Source organism: Serinus canaria, chromosome 8 (genome assembly GCF_022539315.1).
Source record: "Serinus canaria isolate serCan28SL12 chromosome 8, serCan2020, whole genome shotgun sequence".
Classification (NCBI taxonomy): domain Eukaryota; kingdom Metazoa; phylum Chordata; class Aves; order Passeriformes; family Fringillidae; genus Serinus; species Serinus canaria.
The window spans coordinates 21,401,870-21,426,617 of NC_066322.1; the positions used below are offsets into that span (position 1 = coordinate 21,401,870).

The 24,748-nt window shown below is 37.1% G+C and overlaps 1 long non-coding RNA gene across 5 annotated transcripts in view; it reads left to right on the forward strand.

The window, feature by feature from the left end:
• The first annotated feature begins 845 nt into the window (after window positions 1-845).
• The window catches only part of LOC108961767 (uncharacterized), a 61,769-nt gene continuing 37,866 nt past the window's right edge, over window positions 846-24,748 (forward strand). For 4 of the 5 annotated variants that reach the window (XR_001990129.3, XR_007778146.1, XR_007778147.1 and 1 more), the window contains exon 1: window positions 846-1,264. This is a non-coding gene — a long non-coding RNA (uncharacterized LOC108961767). The remainder of the gene's footprint in view (window positions 1,265-24,748) is intronic. The other variant, XR_007778148.1, reaches the window with a different exon arrangement.

Here is a 24,748-nt window from a genome sequence, read left to right on the forward strand (position 1 = left end):
CAAGTTCAACAGTCCACCAACAGGAGTCACATGCTTGGTGTATTTAGAACTAAACTCAGCATAGCACGGGAAACATGAGGGAGGAAATAAATCTGCCCAGAGAGGAAGAGGGACACAAACCCTGTAAATCTGTCATACCTCTGTTTTCTGTAGTTCTAGGAAAACATGCATGTGGGATTTGGGAAAGGTCTTTTTAATAAGGGTTAATTGGAGAAGTATGTCACACATGACTGAGTACCGTTTCAAATTACTGCTCATGCTGGCATAACTAAATTAGACAAATGACAGAATACCAAAATAGGGAATAGTCAATCGTCTTCCCTCCTACTTAATCTTTATATCTTCATTAGTCTCAAATAACAGCAATTACAGTTTTTCTGGAATTTGTTGCTTCTTTCAAAATATTATTATGACCATATCATAATATTCCCCAGAGATCCAATAGTTCTGTAAAATCTTTCTTCTGTTGTCAAATTGTAAGTCTAGGCTTTCAAACTGCTGGATTCATTTATCTGGCTTATGTAATGCAAAAGTTCAGGATAAATAATATTGGTATAGCCCTTTCTGAGCTTAAAAAAAATCTGAAAAGAGGAAAATAACCAGTTAGTAAACCAGATTAGTTATTCCCATGAAAATCATTGTGCTGTCTGTAACTCTGTGTTACTCTAAAAGCCAGGTCCCTAACCCCAAACCCAAAAAAGTCACTTCAGTTTCTCTCTGCTGCCCAAGTTAACTGCAAGCATTTCCTGACGCTGAGAATGCAGGCAGAAAAAGGAAAAACGTCGACTTGAGAAAAGCACAGCTTCCAATCCCCACCCACCAGCTTCAGTCAAAGGGATGACTTCAGTCCCTTTCTTAACTAATCCTGTCACTGTAAAATCCTACAGTCATTCTCCAACATAAAGGGAAAACGGACTCACTAGGAGGACCTAGACTCTTTCAGCTTGAACTGTTAACCAATGGTGGAAATGCAAGAATGCTGAAGTTGTGCCTTCAGAGCCAATAGAGTGGATTCGTGTGTCCCACATGACTGTGTTTCCCCTGTCTTTCACATGGGCAGTATTTAGTTCAATTCAGAACTGCAGATAGTATAGCGTGCAGAGCAGCAATGGGATGTCTGAGCACAAGTAGCTGACTTCCAGGCGACTTCAGGAAGCTCATTTGTACATTTCTCCTGAATTATCTGGGATTCTGCACCTTTGACATTCTCCAACCCTCCTTGTCGCTGCAGGAGGAGACAGCGACCTGCACAGCACAACAAAATGTGAGTACAGGCTCTATTTATTTTTATTTTCACCCAGAAAAGCAAATCTCTTAAAAATGTCAAAATGCTACGTGCTCTAAATCAGTAATTACTTTTCTTATAAGATGAAGAAGTATGTAAAGTGTTACTCAAATTCAGAAATATTTCTTGCATGCTTCAATAAAAGAAAGAGGGGAAAAAAAAAAGCAAAAGCGAGTTATCCTCCAGGGCAGTGCCTGCATGCACGCTGCATGACACACTGCTTCCTGACATAGCCAGCGTGCTGCTTTGTTCATAAAGAAAAACAAAGACAAAAAGCCCTACACACGTATGTTGTTCACTTTTATTTGTACTCTGTGTCTAATCAGGCCTGATCTGTCCCCAAGGGGAAAACATAAAGGCAAACTTTAACTCTGCCAGCAAGGGCAGCCCAGACTTTGCAGACATCTGACAGTTATTATAATTAGCTATGAAAGACAGCGAAGACACTTTGGGGCAAATAGCTCTTACATTTGGAACAATGAAGTCGAGCAAGGTTCCCATCCCACCCCTTCCACGGGGGGAGGGGGAGAGGCAAGGCAACGGGAGGAGTGTTAGCAAAGGGTTATGGCTGGACTGAAAACAACTAGTGTGTTATATCTGGACTCGCTCAGCATGAGGAGAGGCTTTTTGATAAGCAACTTTACCTCTAGATTGCAGTTTGCATTCACTCAGATTCCTGATGGGTTGGGAAAGGGTGTGGGTCTCTTTACGGTATAACGTCAGGAGGTCGGGGTGGAGGGGGATCGGGGACGAAGGGGGCAGAAAGAAGAGAATATCCATAGCAGGAGACATTGAAATTGTTTCCCAGAGCTTTACTGGCCAGATCTTCTTAAGCCCAAGTTGCTTTCTGGGCAAGATTTATGAGAGTTCTCAAACAGAAGCAACAGACAAAGCAGCGCTTTTTTTCTTCTTCTTTCTCGGAAAAGAAATTCAACCCAAACGAATAACCGTATAATAAACAGCACTGATTTGTATTTTTGTTCTTTTTTTTCCCCCCACATGCTTTTAAGACCTTTAAAAAGGTCTTTTCCCCCTGCCTGCACGATCCTTCCCACCCCCCTTCCCTACCAAAAGTTAGATTCTGAAAACTACGATCAGAAGGGAAAAAGCAAAGACAATAGAAATCTGACTCGGTCCTGGCTGGGCTGGATCTCTAATAATGCATGAAGTGAAAACAGTTTCTAAGTGAAAGATGAGCAGACTTCTTTTTTTAAAAAAAAAAATAAAATTAAGTGCAATAAGGAGAAATTGTTGAAAGACTCCAGACGCTACTAATTATGGCTTAAATAAATCTTCCTGGACAGATGTTTGCTTGCTCCCACTGCAGAGAAAGGAACGTTAAAAGAAGCATTTTTTAAAAAAGGATTTGACATGAATCTCCCACGTATGAATTTTTTTTTTTTTTTTTTTTGGGTAAATCCACTGTTATATTCTTTGTCTGCCCTCCTGTTATCTCCCCCTCCCCCACCCGCCGCCCACTGTGAGCTGAGACACCTGAAGGCTAGACACAATGATCAACAGAGCACTGCGCTCGCCTGTCTGGATTCCAGCCAGATTTTTTTTTTTCCCCTTCCACAATCAAGGAGCCTGCACGCAATGCACGGCAAGCCCCTTGCTCTGCTATGTGCAGATCAGACAGAAGTCTGAACCGTGCTGCAGAAAAGATTAAAGACAAACACAAGCCTTTCCTCCTTATGTCAGCCAGGCTCAGTTTCAACTTTGTTGTGATTTGCAGAAAAAAAATACAAAATAAGAAACTTTGTAAACATATATACACATTATTGTACAAAACATATGCACACGCACGCACACTTTCCAGCACAGTGTAACTAGGGACATCCAGTGTTTCCCATTTTACTGTGATTTCTACTCTGGATTTACAGGCAATGCAGTATTTTATGTTAAGTTCATGCATCACTTACATAATTGCTGTGTAGCTCTCAAATATACGTAAAGATTCTGTACGTGCATATGATATATTACATAAAGACAACTAGCTACTGTACAGATACCCGCTCCTGAATGCCCATCAAGCTGAAATCTTACAAAATATTTGTGTTTAGAGAGATTAGCAAGAGCTCCGAGACAGTTTTATGATAGTTTTAAAGGAGGCAGTAGCAAAATGCTTTGTGAATAGGTTGTCTTCAAACCGAAGAAGGGGAGCATGGCAGGGGACTGAGCTGGCCCTGCAAGCCCTGGCCTTCCTATTGCCACAGCCCAGAGAAATGCCGAGTGGCCCAGTGCCACCGTGCCACAAAGTTGGGCTTGAGAATGCAGTACTCCCCAAAATAGTTTCTCTCCATTTGGTGTGGCTATGGGTGGGGTTAGCAGAGACATACAGGGGAAAGGCAGATTCAAAGCCTGTATTCTATTTAATTTTTAAATGTATGCTGTGCAGATTGGCCTATTTTCTGAATTCTTTGGAATTTCATTGTCTTGCAGCACAAATTATGGTGTGATAAACATGATGAATATTTGCTTTTCAATGTGAACTTTGTATGAAGACCTACAAGAAAATACATTTGAAAACACACAATCACATGCACACATGTACAGTGTTGTTAATTTACTCCCTGAAAATGCTTAAACTATATTTTAATCACTCTAACAGGTATCCTAACGGAAATATAAGAAATTTTTTAGCTTTTTTTTCTCTAATTGCCTAGAAACACTATGAGAAAAGGAACACAGCATTAGTATCCCATAAATTTAATCTTAAAAAAACTTCCTTTCCAAATAGCAGCGGAGACATGCAAACAAAAGATTGCATGTAGTGGGAGCAATATCCACTGCAAAGTACACATTCCTGAATAGAGATGTCAGAAAAATTAAGTGAATGAATCAAGAGCTGTGGTCAGATTTGTATTGCTGCATTTCATTTTTTTTGTAAATAAGGTATTTAATGCTTTTTTAAAGGAACAATTTACACTGCTTATATGAAATATACAACCAAACTCTACACAATGGTCATACATGAGGAGTATTAATGTGTGAATTCTTTGTATGTACACATGTTCAGTAATAATAAGGTGATAATTTCCTTTCTACTTTTCCTGGCATATTATGTTTTAAAACAAAATTTGTCACTTGTTTAAAAAAATGAGTTTTGAAATAATGCCTGCAGCTAAATTATGAAGTGCTCACTTTCATTTTCTTAAGATAATGACAGGGCAATCATATTTTTATCCTTTCCTAAAGGCTGAAATCCTATGCCAATCAATTTCTCTAAACTTCAGAAGTGATTTACACACTATCTTGTCTTAGAAGGGTATTTCAACTGGCAATTTATGCAATGTTTGTCAGTGTAGAAGTAATGTCTAGTCACATAAGAGATAAGCATTAAGCTGGAGAATATGAATACAGGCTCCTTGCCTCCATGTTTAGTTCAACACTCTACCCTTCTCCCAGGAAGGTCTCTTGGGTTTTGTGAGTGCTGGGTACAAAAGCTCTGCCTAGAGTAGGGAGGAGATACCTGACCAGTGTTGCTTTAAAAATGGCAGTATCCTCTTCTGCTGTTGTTATCCACATACCTGAAATTTGGAGCTGTGTGTTTTAGTTTTTTACAAGAAGAATTTATTTACCTTGTGTGAAAATTGCTGAACTCTGTTTTTTTTACTGACTTCTTTAAACTTTTTAAGAGTTCATGCTGAAATAATGCAATCATGGAAGCTCATGCATATTTACGACTCCATTCCTTAAAAATTTGATCTGTATTACAGCTGGTCTCTTAGCCTGTGGCCTACATTTGGTTGTGCAGATTCCACGGTGCTACTCACACAAACTTCAAATTCTGATTTCCTTTTCTAAACTCTCCTCTCCCCTCTTCCCCCCATGCTTCCTGCTGCAGTGGCCTGTTTGAGCCTTTCCTAGTTCAAGCAGAGGTGTGACTTCTAGTCCTAGGAATAAAATGCTGAGAATTAGGTCTAAAACTTTCAAACGATTGGTGTTGCACTTATTCGTCTACAGAGCTGAAGTAACTTGAGAACCTACCAGAAACATAGACAGTTTCAAGGTAACAGGGTCAAAGGAACTCATGCATTACAGATAGGAAGAGAACTGCACATTGCATTTCTGTAGATAAAAAGCACAGACTGTTTTAATGCATACATATTTCCGTTTGATATTTTAGCAAACTGTTGCAAAGCTCAAACTAGAGCAAAGTCAAAACTACTTTCAGCATAGTACAGTTAGACCAGATGGCCACGTGTTCTTTTCTTATTTAGATGAGACTTTTCCTTTCAATAACATCTTTCTTCCTGACCTGCTTAAAAATTCCAGCGAATGAAATCAGCACAGGATTTTCAATTCTAATTGACCATGTGCAGAGGAAAGGCCAGTGGAGAAATCAGTAGGACCATTGTAAGGCACACTGCATCAATCTCTCCTTTGTCCTGTCTTTTCTAGTATGAGCTACAATAATTAAGTATATTTCACTTGTATTATTTGTACAGCGGCAAAGCTATTAGTATTCAGGCAAAAAATCATAGTGAGTTCCTCTTTTAGAAATGCATGTAACTAGGAAGATGGATCTCTGACACCAGACAAGCAAGTACATGACATCGTTTAATGGCCAAATATTAAAACAAAACAAAACAAAACCCCAAAAAACTGGAAACAAACCTCCCAAAACAAACTCAAGGAAAGAATGACCAGAAAGACTGAAAGGTGTGGCTGAATTAAAGCATGAACTGCTTTACCTCTTCTAATCAAGGAAAAAGATTTGAAGGATATGGTACTTAAATAAATTTTTGAAAAGTACATTTTAGAAGAGTCTGAAAAATGTATTTTTCCACCTCCAAAATACTGACCCCTAAAACATCTGCAATCTTCAAATGCTTCAAATTTACCTACAGAGACTTTACGCACACGCATCCCACCCACATTGCGTTGGTTGTGATCAGCCTCAATTGTGTCTGTACTTGTGAGCTACAGACTGTAAAAACTGTGTGTATCACACACAAGCATCACCTACAGAAATACACACAGAGGACATCATTGCTGCCTTACCTACAATGTTATTTGCATTTAGTGAGATGTGTGGGAAGCAATATAACAATATTTGAGATTTAACAAGTACAGTATGCGAAGGATGCACAAAGTCCTACCTGTGTGTTTACGTAGCCCATGGATAAGGTAAGTGGGCAAAAGGATTCTTTTGGAAGAAAAGGGGGTGGGGAAAAAGACTAATTGAGAGCAATACAGAGCAACTTGGGTCAGTTAAACAAAGTAGCAAGAGACTTATGGCCGTACTATTTTGTACAAATTCACTCTACTCACAGTTTAGTTTAACATCATGCTTGAATGGTTGGTAGTTTCATATTGTCACTATAAGCTTAAATCAATAAACAACACCCAACACCTGTAGAATATAAGTTCTGAAAAAGAGTTATGAAAATGGCTTCACTAAGATAATCTGAAGAAAAGAACAGATTCATTAAAACCTATATCATTTTTAAGCATAAGGTGAAAAACAATCCAGGAGAAAATTCAGTGGGCAGCATGGCCTTTGCTATTTGTCAAGCATGCAGTCCAAATGACATTTGCATGAAGAAACATGCCTGAGAACATAAAACAAAGCACAGACCTTGGGTCTGGCCAGGCAGACATGGTAAAAGGTCTGATTTCAGCTCTCCAGCAAGATGTTTCATAGCCTTGGGCAGGTCATTTAACTGCCTGGCTTCTCATCTATGTCACATTATCAGAATTTAAGTTTTGAATGTGTGATTATAATTACGAGGTCAGCAATGAGATACCACAGAAAAGGATTCAGGAGAGACCTCAGATGCTTGAAAACAACAAAATATACTAGACTGAACAATGATCTTTTGTTTTCGTTATTAAATGAGATCGGTTTTGGTGTGGTATTTCTACAACAAGAAAGATACAAAAAGACAAGATACAAAGCCTCTTTCTCAAGACATCAATGTCATTCAGTTCTAGCTTAATTTTCTAAAAGTTCCTCATGTGCTTGAACATTAATTTCTTATTTTTTACTAACTTGCAACAAAATATCAGAATATAGGATAAATGGAAGATACTGCTCCATCTGTAAAGATGCTCTAGCTGCAAGGCCTACCACTAATAAGCTCCAGTAATGGCTTATTTAACAGTCTGTCCCAAGGTACCAGTGAGACAGAGCAGGTTAAATGCTGCACTGCGTGACCAGAGTTCAATCCTGGGGCCTAGACATGTCCTGCCTTGGTGTTCTGCACCAAGGAGCTGATCCTGGAATGGCATCGAGCATGTTCTTACTTCTAAAGCCTGAAGGCCACCCAGGGAAACCAAGATCAGCCTGTGTTCAAAGCATCGTGCTGAAACAGGTCTTGAATTTCTACAGAGCACACTGCCCTGAAAAGTAAATACCTCTGCTGGGTTCTGCCCCCATTAAACTGTGCTCCCATGTTCACCTTTCTGTTTCTATTGATGGTGCTTTGATTCCCACCACCAAACAGACCAAGTTAGAAACCCTTCAGCAGCGATGCTAAAAATCACTGCGCAGGAACAGAAATCAGTGAACCTGCACTGGCCAAGAGACTTGACAGGAGACCTTTGGAGGCCACCATTTTGTGACTGGGTAATGACTATGTCACACACATGGAACTGGAAACTTTGCTTTCTCCCCCCAGGGAAATATGAGGGATCTCTGTGCAAAACAAAAAAACCTGAAACATTTTCTTATTAATGTTGTTACTAATCAATATTCACAAAAAGAACACTCAGACTTTCAGCTATCTTGCATCAGTGCTGCTCACTCAAGATGCAAAAATTAATGACAAAGGCAATGTGACAGAGCTGCTCAACATGTCAGCAGGTTTACAGAAAGGGTAGGGAAGTGAAAAGCGGGTGAGAGGAAAATATCCTGCATGGAAGTACAGCCTCGTGCAGTGCTCAGAACAAGGAGAGGAAGTGAGCAAAATGTGCACGGTTACATGAAACTGATGGGCTGTATTTCACCAGCCCAATTTTACTATTGAGGCTCCAGACTATATTAGGAGTCTATCCAATCTCTTAAGCCATGGGATGTGGATAATGGGATCAGATAAAATGATTAAAATCAGTTTGGTCTCATGCTTTCATCTGCTAAGTGTAATAGATGCAAAACTGAAAGATTTAATTGTACAATAAAAGTACAAACACCTCTTTGTTTTACCTCTGCATTTTTCCAGTTGAGAGAAATTGATGAGGTTTTTCTCTGTTTGTTTGATTGAAGAAAACAACAATGGCAAACAAGATGATTCTTCTGTTGCAGCATGCCAGCTGAAACTAGTTTCATCTATCCAAACAAATAAGCTCAGAAGTAGTTGCAGAAAAAAAATTTACACCACATCCCATGAGATATTTTACATAGAGTGTCTGGTTAATAAGCTTCAAAAACAAAGACTGCTTTTAAGTAGTTTAGAGTTTAATAACAGCCTTTTTTTAGAAGTAAAAATCTGATAATTTCCCAGAATGTCTTATCCATGCACTGAATTTGTACCACTATTTTCAAGCATTATTTTTTTCAGCTTATTTGAAACCATTTTTCTAAGAGAAAAATTTGCAAAGAAAAGGATTTTAAAAGATAATTCTAGCAAATGAAACAGTGAAGAAACATAGTTCCCAAGGTTGATTAAAAGGCTTGGAAAGGGTTAAAAATTCAGATCTTTATGTAAGAATTATAAATGAAAGGAGAGTTAAAAAGGGGGAGAAGCGGGGGAAGAGCTAAGCTGCTGGTGACTTGAGTGTATTTATGGATTACTATGTCCTGAAAAGAAGAAAACCAGAGTTGTAAGATGACACTGCAGGGGTTGTCTGGACTTTTCACCGAGTGTAAAGTCTGTTTAGTCAGTGTCTTAATGCCTGATGCTGACCTTTGCCCTCTTCACTCCTCCCTGCTCCAGGTGCAACATTTTTGCAAGTGCTTTAACATTACTGGAAGTTTTTGCAGGTTTCACACACTGCAAAGTGCACAGAGCACTTTACACATCCATTACCCCCCCCCCCCAATATCAAGAGTTAGCACATTTTTTTATACTAAGTACACACAATGATTTGTTTTACACATTTCCTCTTATTAATATTAATAAATTAATAAAAACAAAAGCTTCTTTGTAAGGGTATTTGATTTACATAATTCCATACAACAAGATAAAAAATTAAATATAAACTCATCTCATGCTCGCCAGCACTGTGAATTATACCAGGAGTGTGCAACATATGCTGGCAATGCTATTGATCTCTCTTAAATTAATTCTCTTTGCTATGGAAATGGAAGACAAAAACAAAACCCATTGCTACAAAATAGTCAAGGCAATACAGCTCATTTTCCTCATGAAAAAAAATTGATTTCTTGTAGAGTTATTAATTAGGTTTGGAGTGATATAAATTTTAAAGAAAAACAACAGTTGTAGAAACTAATAATAAAAATAGCTAAACTACATAAGGTATGCAGAATTTCAGTTTTGATTTACAAAAATAAAGAGTGCTTTAAATCTATAAATTCAACAGTTTTCAGTAATGAAGATAATATAAAACTACACACATAATTATTTCTCTATGCTTTATGTTTAGTAGATGGCTGCTAAGATTTTTTGAGGTCTACAATTTAACTTTTTTGAGGAGAAAGTATAACCTGGATACCATCATCTTCAAGACCACTAGAGATGTTGTGTTGTTTCTGGAAAGGGTACTGTGGCCATTTCTTGCCACTGTGGGCAAGGAACCAATTTTCCCCACGTACCCAATGCTGCCGGATTTCTGGCTCCTTTGGGTCTCACCTAGCATTGAAGGTGATTTTCACTGTGTAATACCAGGTACTAAAATTCACCCTTCTCCAGTGGCATAAAGCTTACTGCAAATCCAAGACTGTCCAGTCATGGTTCCTGCACTTTGTGATCCACACTTGCTAACTATGTCCCCCAAAAATTAAAAATTATGATTTGGGAATTTAAAACTTTTAAGTAGCTGAATGACTTCCACGCATTCCTTCCTCACTGAGCTGTGCTGACAAATGTCCATTACATTGAGGGAAAAGAAAGGAGGAAAGGCACTGGTTTAAAAATTGAATAGCAGCAGGTAGGCTTTATGGAAAATCCTCCTAGTCTTGCCAGAATAACCCAGCATAACACATCTTCTATGCACAGCATTACTTCAAGGTGAGACTTAGATAAAAAAGAGTTCAGATGAGGGTTTATATTTAGGGAATTGCTATGACAGAGATGTATTTGCATCTGGACTAAAACACTTACTTTACTGTATTACCTTCCAGATACACTAAGCAGCTATACTGCTTACAGCACACTGTACCTCTCTAAAATTTTTTTTTGGTGTTTTCCTATGACATCGCTAAATAAAAATTAGCTTAGGCCATCTTTATTACCTAGACAGTTTTACAGGGTCTGATTTTGGGGGAGATTTTTCATTAAAACAAAATATGGATCTTAATATAGAAGTTTATTTCAGGAGTAGGCACAGGTCAAGGGATCAAAATATTCTGGAAGTGTGTCCTGAAACCGTGTTCTTATGTTTGTCAATTTAATTTGTAACACTGCAACTACTAGAGAATAATGGGGGGAAAAAAAATTGTTTATTGAATGACAGACTATTTCTAGGGCTGGGCAGCTTTATCTCAGCACAAAGAGTGCTCCTGTTCGCAGTGCAGCTGCTAACAACTCATCAGCACTCCTTGTTTAAGAGTAGGGTACACTTAGAAGTCAAAACTTAAAAGATCTGAAAAGTTACTACTACAGCAAGCCATGCAACTGGATTTGATTTCTAGCCAGACTGTATCCCTTTGCTCCTAACACTGTTTACAAGACATATTTAGTGCAGGTGGTACTCTCCTTAATTTCACTGAAGGTCAAGTGTACTTGTCATAATTGTATTTTTTGCACAGCTGAGTATTCAACTATTTCTGCAGACTGAAAACAGACATTGTTTCTGTAAAGAAAACAGTACTGAAGATTTAGACTTGAAATAAACAGAAAGAAGTAAATTCTCACAGTTTTCACCTACTATCTTGTCATAATTATCACTTTTGAGTCTTCTCAAAAGTGTAGGTATCAGTGCAAGCAGCCATTTGGGTCCTTCACTCCCAGAACATCAGAATCCTTTGTCTGGAAAAGTGGTTTCACTTATCTTGCTTTAGGGGGCTATTTTCAATTTTTTTTTCAGGACTACAACCTAAGATGAAGGTTTTGCAATACTTGCAAACAACTGACATTACAATGGTTTACAAGTATAAAAATGAATGAAACTATAATTAATCAAGATTCTAATTTAAGTAAATAAAAACTACATTACTAAAAATTTAAATTCATTTTCTATTATTTTGGAAAATCAAAATCATGACTTTCAGAGGAGAATCAATCTTATTGTCTGTAAACTCTAAACTGATTTGTTACAATTGTCAGATAGAAAATGAAATCTGCTGAAAAAAATAGCATGGCAGAAATAGGATACTATTCTTGTGCTTCAATTCATTTACTCTTATGAATTATCAGTCTCTCCTACGTGCAATAAGTGCACCTAAAATACAAAACATTGTCCACTGAATCTTCTTTTTCCTGGGAATAAGTTTCCCTCATCCTCTAGCTTACAATCATTCCTAGTGCCTTCACTACACATTTTACCTGAAGAAAGGAAATTAAAGCTAAACATTTGTGAATTGTGCTTCATTATAAATTTTTTTCATGTCAGTTGAAAAAAGCCAAAACAAAAAACTGCCAAACAACCAGGTGTCTTCTTCTGTAATTCTTATGTAATAGTTCAGTCTTGCATAATACTTAAAAAATCCACCAGTTTTCTTCAAGTAAATGATTTCCTAATATATCAGAGACAAGGAAGAGAATCATCCTTCTTTCCGGATTCTCTTCATGTCAGGACCAGAGCTCAGATTTGCTTCAAAGCACCTGTTCACAAAATTCTAAAACTAGAGACAGATTCCTCTTGTGAAATCCATTTGCTGATTAGCAGCTTCTTACCCATCTCTTCTACCCCCATCCAATCTGCTTCTCTAAACAACTCTGCCCTGAATCACTGTAGTCCTCTGCAAACAGCAAAATGTAAAGATGTAAAATTGGAACTAGTTACATAAATACACAATGTTACTCTACATATGATGAGAGTTCTAAAAATTTTACTTAAAAAGCATAGATACAAGTAAAATAGTGCCTTCTAATAGAGCAGCTTGAAGATACAGAAATACTTTCATTAAATTGACACAGGAAAGATCAGGACTACAAATCTACATTTTCATTATTGTGGAAACCTCAAAAAAACTGGGTTGCAATCTAATTAGTTTTTGTTATTTCTCAACACACAAAATAGCACAGTAAAGCAAGCAGCAGTCTCATGAAATTTTGCTAAGTCAACTTATAGGACACTGGTATTTCAATCTGTGGGATTCATCTGACATTTTGTTTCTAAGTCCAAGCTTTCTCTTTCCTCACCTCACTGGCAAACCTATTTTTTAATTGTACTGTAATTATCAAGTTTTACTGCTTTATTTTATAGTCAAATCCACAAAACACATGGATTTTTTTGGTTGTTTGTTTTCGGTGTTTTTTTGGTTTTTTTTTTTTTTTTTTTTTTAAGAGGAGAAAATATCCCTCTAACCACTATCCTATGCCAGTTTTGTACTTATATTCAGGGAATTAATTTTACACAACTTCATTTAGCGAATTGGTAATCAAGACTATTCTTTCCGTATCACTATTCTAGCTGAGCTTTTCAGGCTCAGTATTAAATTTGGGGTAACTTAAGGTCTTGTCCATGAAAAAAAAATTTAAATCTATTGTCCTGCTAATGAAGGAAGTGAAACCTAAGTTACTTAAAAAGCTGATGAAGTTCCTGTCCTTTTTGAGGAGGAATCAAGATGGTTTTTGCTGAGATACTGGTTTAAATTTATATCACAGGAAAAAATCCTGAACTTTAAGAAATAGTTCAAAGGGAACAGGGACTAACACTGAACATGTATCAGGTTCATGAATCTACTTATTAGATGCACAACTGCGTTTTTTCTCTGAGGAGATGGCAACACACTTGTACCTTTGTAGCAGCCAGCAGAGGAATCACCTCTAGCCTCATCCCAGCAGGCTGCAGCGGGGTAGGTCTCCATCATGTTCCCAACATACTCATGGAGGAAGGAGAATGATGCCTTGCCTGCACAGGTTGTGAGAACATCAAGGCCACTGAAAGGACCAGTGGGACTTGGCTGAATTCCCAACTTTTTATCGTATTAAAAAAAGGTCTCTCCTCTGTCCTCCTGCAACGCTTCTCTGATGAGTAACTCACTATGTAGTGTCTATATCCTGTCCTTTTCTTTCCTTTGGGATTTACACAGAACAGACAGCAATGATTTCCTGCTGGATGCCCTCAGGATTTGCTGTGTGTGTGTTTTGGATGTTGCAAAGGAAGAGGAGACAGTCAAGAAAATTTGAGACTTTTATGGGAGAGGGGTTTGTGGCCTTTGGCTACAAGATCTTAATGAGCTTCCTGCTCCTTTTTTTCCTTAGCTCTCTACAACAGGAGGCAGCAAGCATAATGAAGACTAGAATTGTGCACCCCTCCTTGCCAAAGATTTGTCATCCAGTAGCTTTAAATTTAGAAACTCGCTGTCATTTCTTTTACTGCACAAATGTAAAATCAGTGATGTTAAGATAGCATTAAAGAGAAACGTGGGGGAGACTGCTTCTCAATTGTTCTGTTTGAAAACTTGTGCTTTATTTCATGACAAGCAGTGAGATTCACTGGAAAAGGCATTCTGCACTGAAAGACACTGGGCATACATCATTACACAAGAATATTTCCAAATGAAGACTTCTGTATTGTTTGCCATTTCCTTAAAGAAGGCCTCAGACTGTACCACCTGTCTAAACATATTTACAGTCTCTCCACATGGCTGCAAGCTCACTGTACTGGAATTTTTCTAAGGTTCAAAGGTAGCATAAATGAAAAGGTTTTGTGTTTTGGTTTGTTTTTAAGACACAAGGAGATAGCCATGAATTTTCTGCAAATCTAGCTGCAGATATAATTGGCTCATAATAGAAACATTTGTTAATCAAATCTAGAGACACAAACTCTCTTGAGTGGCTGCTAAATATTTGATAAACTTTTTTAAAATTTAGTACTATGTTCTGCAGTTTGCTTTTGACATACCTACTTTGTTTTCTGCTGCCCTCTTTTTCCACTATTTTTTGTTTTTAAGATGTTAGCTGAGCCACAAAAGCAAACCCGGTATCTCCCAGTTACTTGCCAAGTTATTTTACTCTTATTTCCTCATTTAAGGGGGAAATCAGGGCTAGGGGCAAATAAACATTATGGATCAGGTGATGCATCCATATCTGAAGACAGGAGCAAAGATGAGAGATCAAACTTGCCTAAGAAAAGATAACCAATTACTGAATCACAAATATAACACATTTATTACTTGATTAAATTGCTCAAAATTTGACAGTTGCTATCTTTCCTGAAATTTCTATTGGGAGGATCCCTCCCCCATTCTCCTGGAAAGACATCTGGCTACCACTGAATGGAGTTTAATGTTTGAACATCCCATCTGGTTTCATCATGCTAACACATGATTCCAAGTCATTCAAGAAGTATGAACAATGGATATTGTATTCCATATAGTGCCATGTGGATTTAATCTTTAAAAGATGGTGGCACTGTAGAACTCAATCTTTTAGTTAAAAGTCAAAACATTTCATGTATGCAAAACTCATTTCTCACAGCCTCAGAAGCCTCACATTTTATTCTGCTCTAAGAAAGAGAAGGAGACAATGTCTCCCTCACATAGTTCCATTCCTATTGTTACCTACCAGAATACCTATTTTTTTCCTAAACATGACAGTTAAAAGCAGCATTAAAATAGATTTTTCATGAGAATACTCATTATTTTCATACTCAAATTACTTTCAGATTGATTAAAAACAACAGCAGAAGTTTGCTGAGGCAAATGGGAGTTGGGCACTTTTGCCTTCCAGAGCTGGTAACTCTACCTTTCATTGACATTAGCAAAATCCAAAAAAGTCTCTCCGAAACAAAGTGCTTTAAGTGTAAGTGCTTTCCTCAACTGACCTGCACTACTTTATCTCAGTAGTGATGCTGAAAGAACATCTCATTTCTCTACATACTCTTGAATTAATTCCAATTTTCAGTTAATAATGTTTCTTATCAAACAGTTCTTTCATGTTATTCCTTCATAAGGATAATTGACTCAGGGTCCTGTAACACTGATCCTAATATATTTTTTGTATTTCTTAAAGGATGCCTAGTAGGAACAAATGTTCAATAAGTGGCTTATTATGAAAACTTAATAAAAACTTCTTTCAGACTGAAAGAATTATATAAGCAAGTGTAAGCAGGTTTTTAAATAGTTTCTAGCTGTCCTTTAAGCCACCTAACAAAATGATATTGCTTCATTAGAGCACTTGGGAAAGTGACTGGTTTTACCTGCAAGGGTGAGAAAATGAGGAAACTATAGATGTTTTGGAGGAAAACACCTTTTTTGTGGAGTGAAGCAGGGCAAACATGCTTTATATCTCTGGAACTGGATCATAAAAAGTGACTAGTTTATCCTCAAAACTGTGAGGCCAGAGTCAGAGTTGTGTAACAAGACATTATAAATGTGCTGATGAGAGAAGACAATTCTGTGAAGATTGATAAAGGCAATTACACCACCCAACTTTTTCCAAACTCTGTTGATATGTACGTCTTATTTAGCATCATCATTTTACCAGCCAGCACAAAAGTTAGTTAGATTAGATGTGTGGATCTAATCTAAAAGTTGAAGTTAGTTAGATGTGTGGGTCACACGACATCAGGATTTTCACAGAAACACCTAAATCAAAAGTATTTAAGAGGGTACTGCTGGTGCTTAAACAATCACTTTGTGTTGCCTGGAAAATTTCTTTACCTGTTTTACCTGCTGTGTTTCAGCTGACAAAACCTGTCTAGAGGATAGCGGCTACTATATTTAATAAACAGAAAGGGCAAAGAAAGAAAAGATGTGCTCAAATTTATGGAAGTGAATGAATTCCTGTGTGACAAACTGGATAAGATCCCATCAAAGCTGGGTTGAAGACTAGTTCCATCAGCTGGAAATTCTTTTAAAATCTGTGGAGATCATACAGATTGTTAAAACAGTGGATTATATGCATTGAACAGAGTCACTTCTAGCTGATTACACCGGGGAAGCTACTGCACTCCCTAAATTCAGGATGAGAACTATTAAAGGCTAGATTGGAATAGAGATGGCAAACTTTGGTGATTTAACTGTGTTCCAGTGTTCTATCACCTCTAAAAACTAAATCCTTAATACAGCAGTGACTATGGTCACTGATGACGACCTCAGTTTTACAGAACTAAGAGAATTGTTTGCTTCATTTGGCAGTATTTCTATTGACTCTTTTCAAGTAATTCTGGTTGCGTGTTCATTCAGCACAGATTTATGCAAGCTATAGCAGACAGCCTGTGTCAGAAAGTCTTCAGAGACTGTCTAATTCAAGTACTCTGTCTAGAAAAGCATTGCTTTAGAGTACTCAAAACCCATTCATTCAGTTCCTTAGGTTGGCAGGCACAAAACACACAATACTTTTTAGTTTGTAATCCATCTGCAACACCTGAATTATTACAAGCACTTGTCATACGCTGAAAAGAAAAAGGGACACTGACAAAAGGAATTTAAGGAAACCAAAGTCCTACACTGAGTCTTTCTGAAAGCATTTTAAAACTTTCTGTGCCCTTAAGCCATGAATGTCTTAAAACATGCAAGATCTGTGCTTATAAAGAACTAAAATTCTGTCTTCTAGAATTTAGGAAGTTAGTTAAAACTTTTTGGTTCTATGGAAGTACTTTGTACTCGTGGAAAGTTTGACTTCTCAGAGAGGATCCAGCATTACAGTTGGTTCTACTCAAGATCAATTTCACTTAAGACATAGCAAGAGAAATTTGAAGACATAGCAAGACTTTCCCAGGGAGATAAAATTGATTTTAATGCTTTACTTCAAGATAGACTGTGCTGGCCTAGCTAGACCATATGAAATTGGTGCCAAGTGATCCTCAATTAGATTAGCAATACATCCATTTAAAAGGGCAGTGATACTGTACCTGATAGAGCTCTTGTTATTACAGCAATTCTCTAATTTACAAAAATGTGTGGGATATTAATGCAAATGTTTAGTTCTTGTATGGTGTCAGGAGCATTTATTTTCTAGAACATTGTATTCCATCATCTTGTTCCTACCTATGATGTTTAACTTCAGAAACTAAAGCAGAATGCCTTCACAATCCCATCCTTCGTTAGGGGAGAACAGTATCTTAGCAGTTTGACTAAGTTTCAGTACTAAGAGAAAACTTGAGTGGGTTTATTGAATCTATCCATTCTTTTTGGATCTCACTTAGATTCCACATTAAAAATGAAAAATGAAATTAACGGGTGCGCCTAAAGTGAAATCTCACAGTGGCAGGCTGAGTTCTAACTTGGACTTTGGTTATTTGTAACTCATGTTTAGCCTTACAGAAGATCTAAGTGCACTGTGATCCAAATAACTAAATTCCAAGTTGAATCTCCTCTCCTTTCAGTGATCTAACTCAGAAATTTGTGCACTGCAGACATCTGATATCTCACTCTCTCTCCCTCTTGCTAACTCAATCTTGTTTTCCACATATAAATGGCAAGCTGCCAATTAGGGAAGTACACATGCTGCAATGCAAAGGAAAATAAGTAGATATGTCTGTATGTATTAACTACAAGTCAGAGTATTGTCTAGTGCAGCTGGAGTGAAAAACACTCCAAAAAAGCTAATTACAACTCCAGTCTTTATTATTATAAGCAAAAGCTTTTGTGAGATAGGGTTACAGTCCTCACTGCAGTTTATTTCTTGTTTTTAAGTCTTTGTTATTCTTTTTCCACTGACCAAAACTCTTGAAAATAAAATTGTCTCAAAGCTATTAAAACAACAACAAAAATCTTTAAACAAGGCAATTTATCAAACTATGGTGCAAAGAATAAAATTCTCTTCATTCATTCCATCACCTCTATGGCCTTATAGTTGCTTTTATCCATATGTAGAACACAATTCCAACATAAATGCAAGAATGACAATTAAACAAAACCTATTAGTGTAGATTGAAACATTTTTATACGCTTCCTTAAAGGAAAACCAAACTACTGGTGAAGCCAGCAGGACACCCAGGTTCATCTGGGCTCCTGTTCCAGATTCAGAATAATGTAATATAAGTAACTCCTCTTTGTTTATTCCATGATTCCCAAGCTGTGAGAAGCTCTGTTAGGATTACTCCCATTTATTCATCCTACTATAAACCAAAGCAGACCATCTTTTGGACACTGCTAAAGAGTAACAGAGCAATCCAGGTAGTTCTGTATGGTATATGGTACACAGAGCTATATACCACCCTCAAACCCAGGCAGCAGTAATTTAGATCAGGATACTGAAGTCACCAAACCTAAAACCCCCCATGGTATCTCTTTCCTCTCTGTACTTACTGTACAAGTTCTGCAAGTATATTGAACATTTATAAGCCTGCTAAAAAGAATAACTAATTATATTTTATTCATTCTCCTCTTTATTTAAGAAAAAGAGATTTAGCATAACTAAATTGTGTGGGTTCTGTCATCTCCACGTGACTGTGCTGCATTTTCTCCTCATGAAATGCCTGGCATCTTCTTGTGCCACACTACTCAGCATAAGCTGCTTTTCTGTAATTCATAGGCCACTTCTGTACAGGGCTGTTGCCATTTTTCATTTCCAAAAGCAACTATATGAAGTGATAGAACTCTCAGAAATGGAAAAAATGTGTCCTACTTTTAACTTAACAGAAAATGGCATTTCATCTTATAGTCCTGCCAGTGCACTTACTCGCAATGTGATGTGTCATGTAGGTTGAAGTGAATTTCTTTGCCTCAAGGATCAAGTGCCACTTCTCACCAAAAACGTAAGAAGATTTCACTTCATGTTTGACTCCTTATTCACAAGTACTGCAGTCTTTGAATATCTGCTTTTCTGTCAAGCTGGAGGATGGTGATTCATAAAGTTAAACTTCATGTGGAGTGGTACCATTTAAAAAGAGAACTCCTTCAGAAAACATTTCCAGGGATTAGAAGGGAATTTATAGTCAAAAAACAGACACACTGACTCCAAAATAGCTGTTTCGCATTTAGCAGTAAATCCACTATTTGAGACAGATCTCTTCATTCTTCCTGAATTTCACTGAAATTCAAAGTAGAACAGGACTAGTTTTGAACTCAAAGTTTTGTGGGCTGGAAAAAGTGAGTTTTCTGCTTACCTGTGGTCATGAAATATTTATCAGTTTCCCAGTTTAAAAAAACCAGCAATGAATGCTATACAGTGATTCATTTCTTTATGCGAAGGACTTCGTATAAATTAGCAATCTAGCATTCAGTGGTCACATGTATTCAACATACTGAGTAATGCTACTTTATCTCACCCTCATACAAGCACAACAATGTGGCCTCCCACTAAGTTATTTAGTGCTTAATGTAGCGGGCCAGAAGTACCTCAAAGTTGTTTGGCATAATTAACAGCTCAGAACCAAATACGAAATTTGTGAGGAAATTTGCAAGCAATCTTATGTGCAACAGTACCAACTTAAATAATTTCTAATAAAAAGGTTTTATTCCATTTTGGACAAGTGCATCTACTTATCCTAACTTTTCCAATTAAATATCAAGTAAAACCATCTAATAAAACATAACAATGCCCTAAGATCAGTCCCCCAGATAAAGTATATTCATCACAATCCCTGATCCAAAACTACTTTTCAGGTGTTTTAATAGAGAATTGCAATTGCTCTGTGTTATGCAAATTTATTCAGGGGAGGGGAAGGATGGTTTTTGGACTTTGATTCGTGCAGTTTCAGGGGGAAGAGGAAAAATAAATGAGATTCAGCTCTGTTTTAAAAATAATTCTGCTGCCAGAAGATTCCACCATCACAAAATAGGAGATATCTATAACAAGCCAAAGATAAAGACCTTTTCAGCCTCTGCTTATGACCACAGCTAAGCAAATGTGCAGCTGACAAAGGTACCTGAGACCCTTTTGCTGGGCCTTCAAAACCTTCATCATGGTATTCTAGATGAGAATGTTAAAGAGATGCTTTTCTTTCTGAGAAACATCTTCAGCCTTTATCCTTTGATAAGGCTGCAGGCTTCCATTTTCTAAGCCATACAAGTGTGGTATTTGGTACTGATTGCAGAGGACTTCTCTTGGAGAAAACTCCATGTTTCACAGGAATTCAGCAGAAGAGCCTTTTACCACAGTCTTCATCTTCCATTTTAAAGCTATGAAGAGGGCAAGGTATACACTTAAAAAAATATTTTAAAAGGAGGTGGGGTTGTTTCAGAGAGTCTACAACGATTTGTCTGTTTGAGTTGTGGAATTAATAAAAAATTCAAGTTCAAAACCTTTAAGTATTTTGAACTACCATCAAATTTAGGGCAAATCCCTTTAGAGATATTTCTCACTGTGATTCATGTGCTGGACTTGCTTTTGTTGGTTTCTAACACCAGGAAGTTGCCTCCCAGGTTAGAATGCTGATTTGTTTACTGCAGTATCATAAAAAAAATACTATCCAACAACAGATGCAGTTATTTCTTTACAAAGACACAATAACATTCAATTAGAAAGGTTTATATGATTAAAAGAGAGACACACAAATATTTAACAAATATGTATCTTCCTTTATCAAGTGGAAGCCAAATACATGGGAGCATGCTTTGGGATTAGAAGGTGGAGGATGACTAAAACTTCTTTTTTCAATGGAGTCTAATCAAGGTTAGAGATCTCCAGATTAAAAACAACAACCTCCACAAAAGCCTCTCCAAAAAACAAAGCCAAACACCACTAAAACCGTAATGCACAGTGCTTTATATACTTCAAGTTCTCCTGGTACTTTAGGCAGTTGATTTTTTCCTTAAATGAATTCTTACCAAAGATTCTCGACACATTTTAAGGCAGAAGGATCCATGTAACGCTTCATTTTTAAAGAAATGAATATGCAATTCTGCATCATTTAGTGATTAAAAGGAAAATGGTTTTAACAGTCAATCAAAAAAAGTAACAAAAGGAACACAAAGGACATCTCAGTTCACCAAGTGAACTGCTTGTCTTTGCAGAGAGAAATTTTGTCTAGAAGCATTCAAATGCAGAGTCAAAGCACTTTTCTGCAATGTCAGAACTCAGTGTCATGAGGCAAAATGTTTTTTCTGGATAGAGAGAGATTTAAAAGTTTTCCCCCTCATTAAAAAGAATTAAAATGTACTGTTGCAACCTCTTCAATGAACCAACACCACTGGCCAGGCTGTAGTATCTGCACAGCAGCAACACTGCCCAGGCCATGCACTGCTCTGCTGCCTTTACCAGTGCAACTTGTGGTGGAGGAACAAACCAAAGGGCAAATTGCTTCAGCCAGCCAGAACCACCCCCAGAGTGTCCCAGCCATGGACAGCTGAGCAGCAGATTGAAACTCTGAAGGTGAAACAAGATGGAGAAGAAGCTTTGACAAGTACAACCTGCCCTAACTTGAAGGCAAGAAGCATTTAAATGTAAATGTCCATATGTGCTAATTTAATTAGTAAAATGAGGTATTGTATGCCCTGCTACTTAAAAAAAACCAAGACTCACTGCATTCACCAAAATATTATTTGGCATATTATAAACTTATGAAACAAGTTTGCCATCTCTGTCCCAATTCCTACAATCACTTCAGGGAGGAAGTACTTTACAGGGCCTGGCAAAAAAAGGGTAAAAGTTGTTTAACAGGACTCCCTTCCTGTACCATAAATGAAGGCTTCTACTACACCTATGTCAATAATACAGTCTAGTAAAAAGATGAGAACTTTAAAAAAGAAAAAGCACTGGATACTTTAAAAAGAGACCAGTACTTGTTCTTTATGAGAATAGGAAATTACCTCTTTCAGGGGAAAAGCAGTGGAAGAGGAAAGCATCACTCTCTTTTGTTCTACATCCCTATGCTTACTATAAAAAAACCCAAAAATACATTTAACTGGTCAAATTATATTTAGGTCACCTGGGAGAAATAATGCTTCTGGAAAGATGCAGTTCAAGGTAGCTACAAAACCCTTTATGAGAACATTTAAGTAAACAAATAAAAATCCTGTGTCATCCTCTCATATTCCTATCTCCTGGTTTTTCAAAAAATACAGGTAGCTGTGTTTAAAGGAGTGAGAACATGAGGCACATTGATTTAGTGAGCCTGAACTTAAACTAGGACATCAAGAAATAATAGCTGCAAGTATTCCCTTACTTCTCTGCTGCCAAAAAAAGATGGAACTCTACTATTTCTTCCTCTGATTACAGTGGTGCATTTGAGTTTCTAATGGTTGAAGAGGGCATTACAGGAATTTTTTTTTTGATTACTGTTCTGTGTAAAGCAAAAGTTTCAACTTCCAGAATCTGCAGGTGACGTACTGAATTTCTCTCCATTTTTGACTCCCAATACTGACTGTCACAATAGTGAGAGCACAGTGAAGACTCTCAGGGCACTGCCCCTCCTTCTGAATCCCTTGTAGGATGCATAACAGAAAGATTTGGGAGAGCCAGGAGGCTTCTCACTATACAGCATCACTGAAATAAATGCAGCAGTGAGTGTCTGTCCCTTTCAAAGATGTTTTCTAATGTTCCCAGGTATCTTCTGTTCCCTGTTTTACAAAGAGAAACTGAAAGCCTGAACCTCCTTTTTAATTGCATCTCTAAAGTGAACACCTCTGAAAATTGAATGCCTGAACTCACAATCCTTTTGGCTATCCATGGATTTTATTACCTGATGGCAGTTCAGAACAGTTTTTCTATTTCACTTCTGTTCTGCTCCCTACAGCCTGGAGAGATTTTGCACACAGTGAAGGCCAAACTTTCTGAGAGGCAGCCAATAGCAGCCATGCTGAAAGGAACTTTGGGGCAAATTCTTTAAGTCTTAATCTATCTGCTCACTTCTACTTTAACACCTTCACAGTAATTTACAGTATTTTCACCCATGCTATCATTATTTAATTTAAAAGGAGGATGAATATCTTCTTTAAATTGTATGCCAAAGTAAATCTGTTGCTCAAAAAAAAGTAAGCAGAGCTTCCCAACTTGTAAGAATTAAAAGGATTTTCAAAGACTTCCTACAGTAAATGTGAAGCACCATAAAAATATATTCTTAACATATTTAAATAATGGTATGGTATGTAATTAAAACCTTTTACATTTGAAGTTGAATGAAAATTTATTTTCCTATGCTATTTCTGGTTAGGTTTCTTATAAGGAGCCTTCTGTTGAATCAGAAATAAATCTTTACCTTTAAAGTGGAAAATATGGAGAAGGGATGAACGAATCATTAGCATACACACAAAGGAAAGTATGCTAGAAGTAATTAAAAATCCTAGAGGACAAAAAATTTATTGTATTAAAAGGTGAGCTATAATCAGGGTACCTGCAGTTACTTTGAACCTTGTGACTTTAACAGAGTAGGGTTTAGATAATGCTCTGTTAAAGAGAGTCTTCATTATTTTGGAAAAGGGCACAAGATGATCCTTACAATACCACATAAAGTAAACAGGAAATCTAGATAATAACCTGGAAACTGCTAGTTATCAAGAGTTCCACTTGGAAATTATGTACTATGAGACTAAAGATAGCAAAATGTTGCCACCAATACCTAGTCCTCTTACAACTGCAGCTTTTCATATCAGCACCTTTTAGATTAAACTGAGGCTATATCAGGAGTCTTTGCTCTACATTGGTCGAGTATGTACTAAAGTCATTAATCTCACTGAAATATGCATTTAAACAACCTACATGTACCAGTGCACACAGCACTGGTAATAAATAATCTGACAATTCAAAGAATTCTAACTGTTCACTGATGGGTCACCTTTCTTTCTAAAAGAAGCACTCTAAACATGGAAATTTCCACCTTTTTTATGCAAAACCACATCAAAAACTGAATACAAAGGTCAGGCTCAATATAAGAATATTTTCTGGAACATGACATTGAAGATAAGTTTGGTATTAAAAATGAAACAATATACAAGTCTCTTTAATTAGAAAAATTTCTAACCCTATATGCTCCACATGATAGATTTAGGCACATGATTATCAAAGGTCCAAAATAAATGAAAAAGAAATGCAATTTTATTCACAGTTTTGCTATGTAGGGTAACTTTTTTGTGGCAAAGAAAGTGCATTTCCACAATAAACTTCATCGGAAGCTCATGAGTTATTACAGCTCTTAGGTAGGGAAAACACTTGATAAAATACCTTATAGGTACCCTGAAAGTGCACCTTCAACAGTTGTCTCTGACTTTTCCCTGTTACAATAGGCATTTAAAGTGACATCTGAGCTATTTATTTTCAGTAAGAAGCCAAGCACTTGTGGCAAGTAGCACCACATTCCACAGGTTGTCTCATTTAAAAGCTGTAAGTCTAGCTAGATATTGGC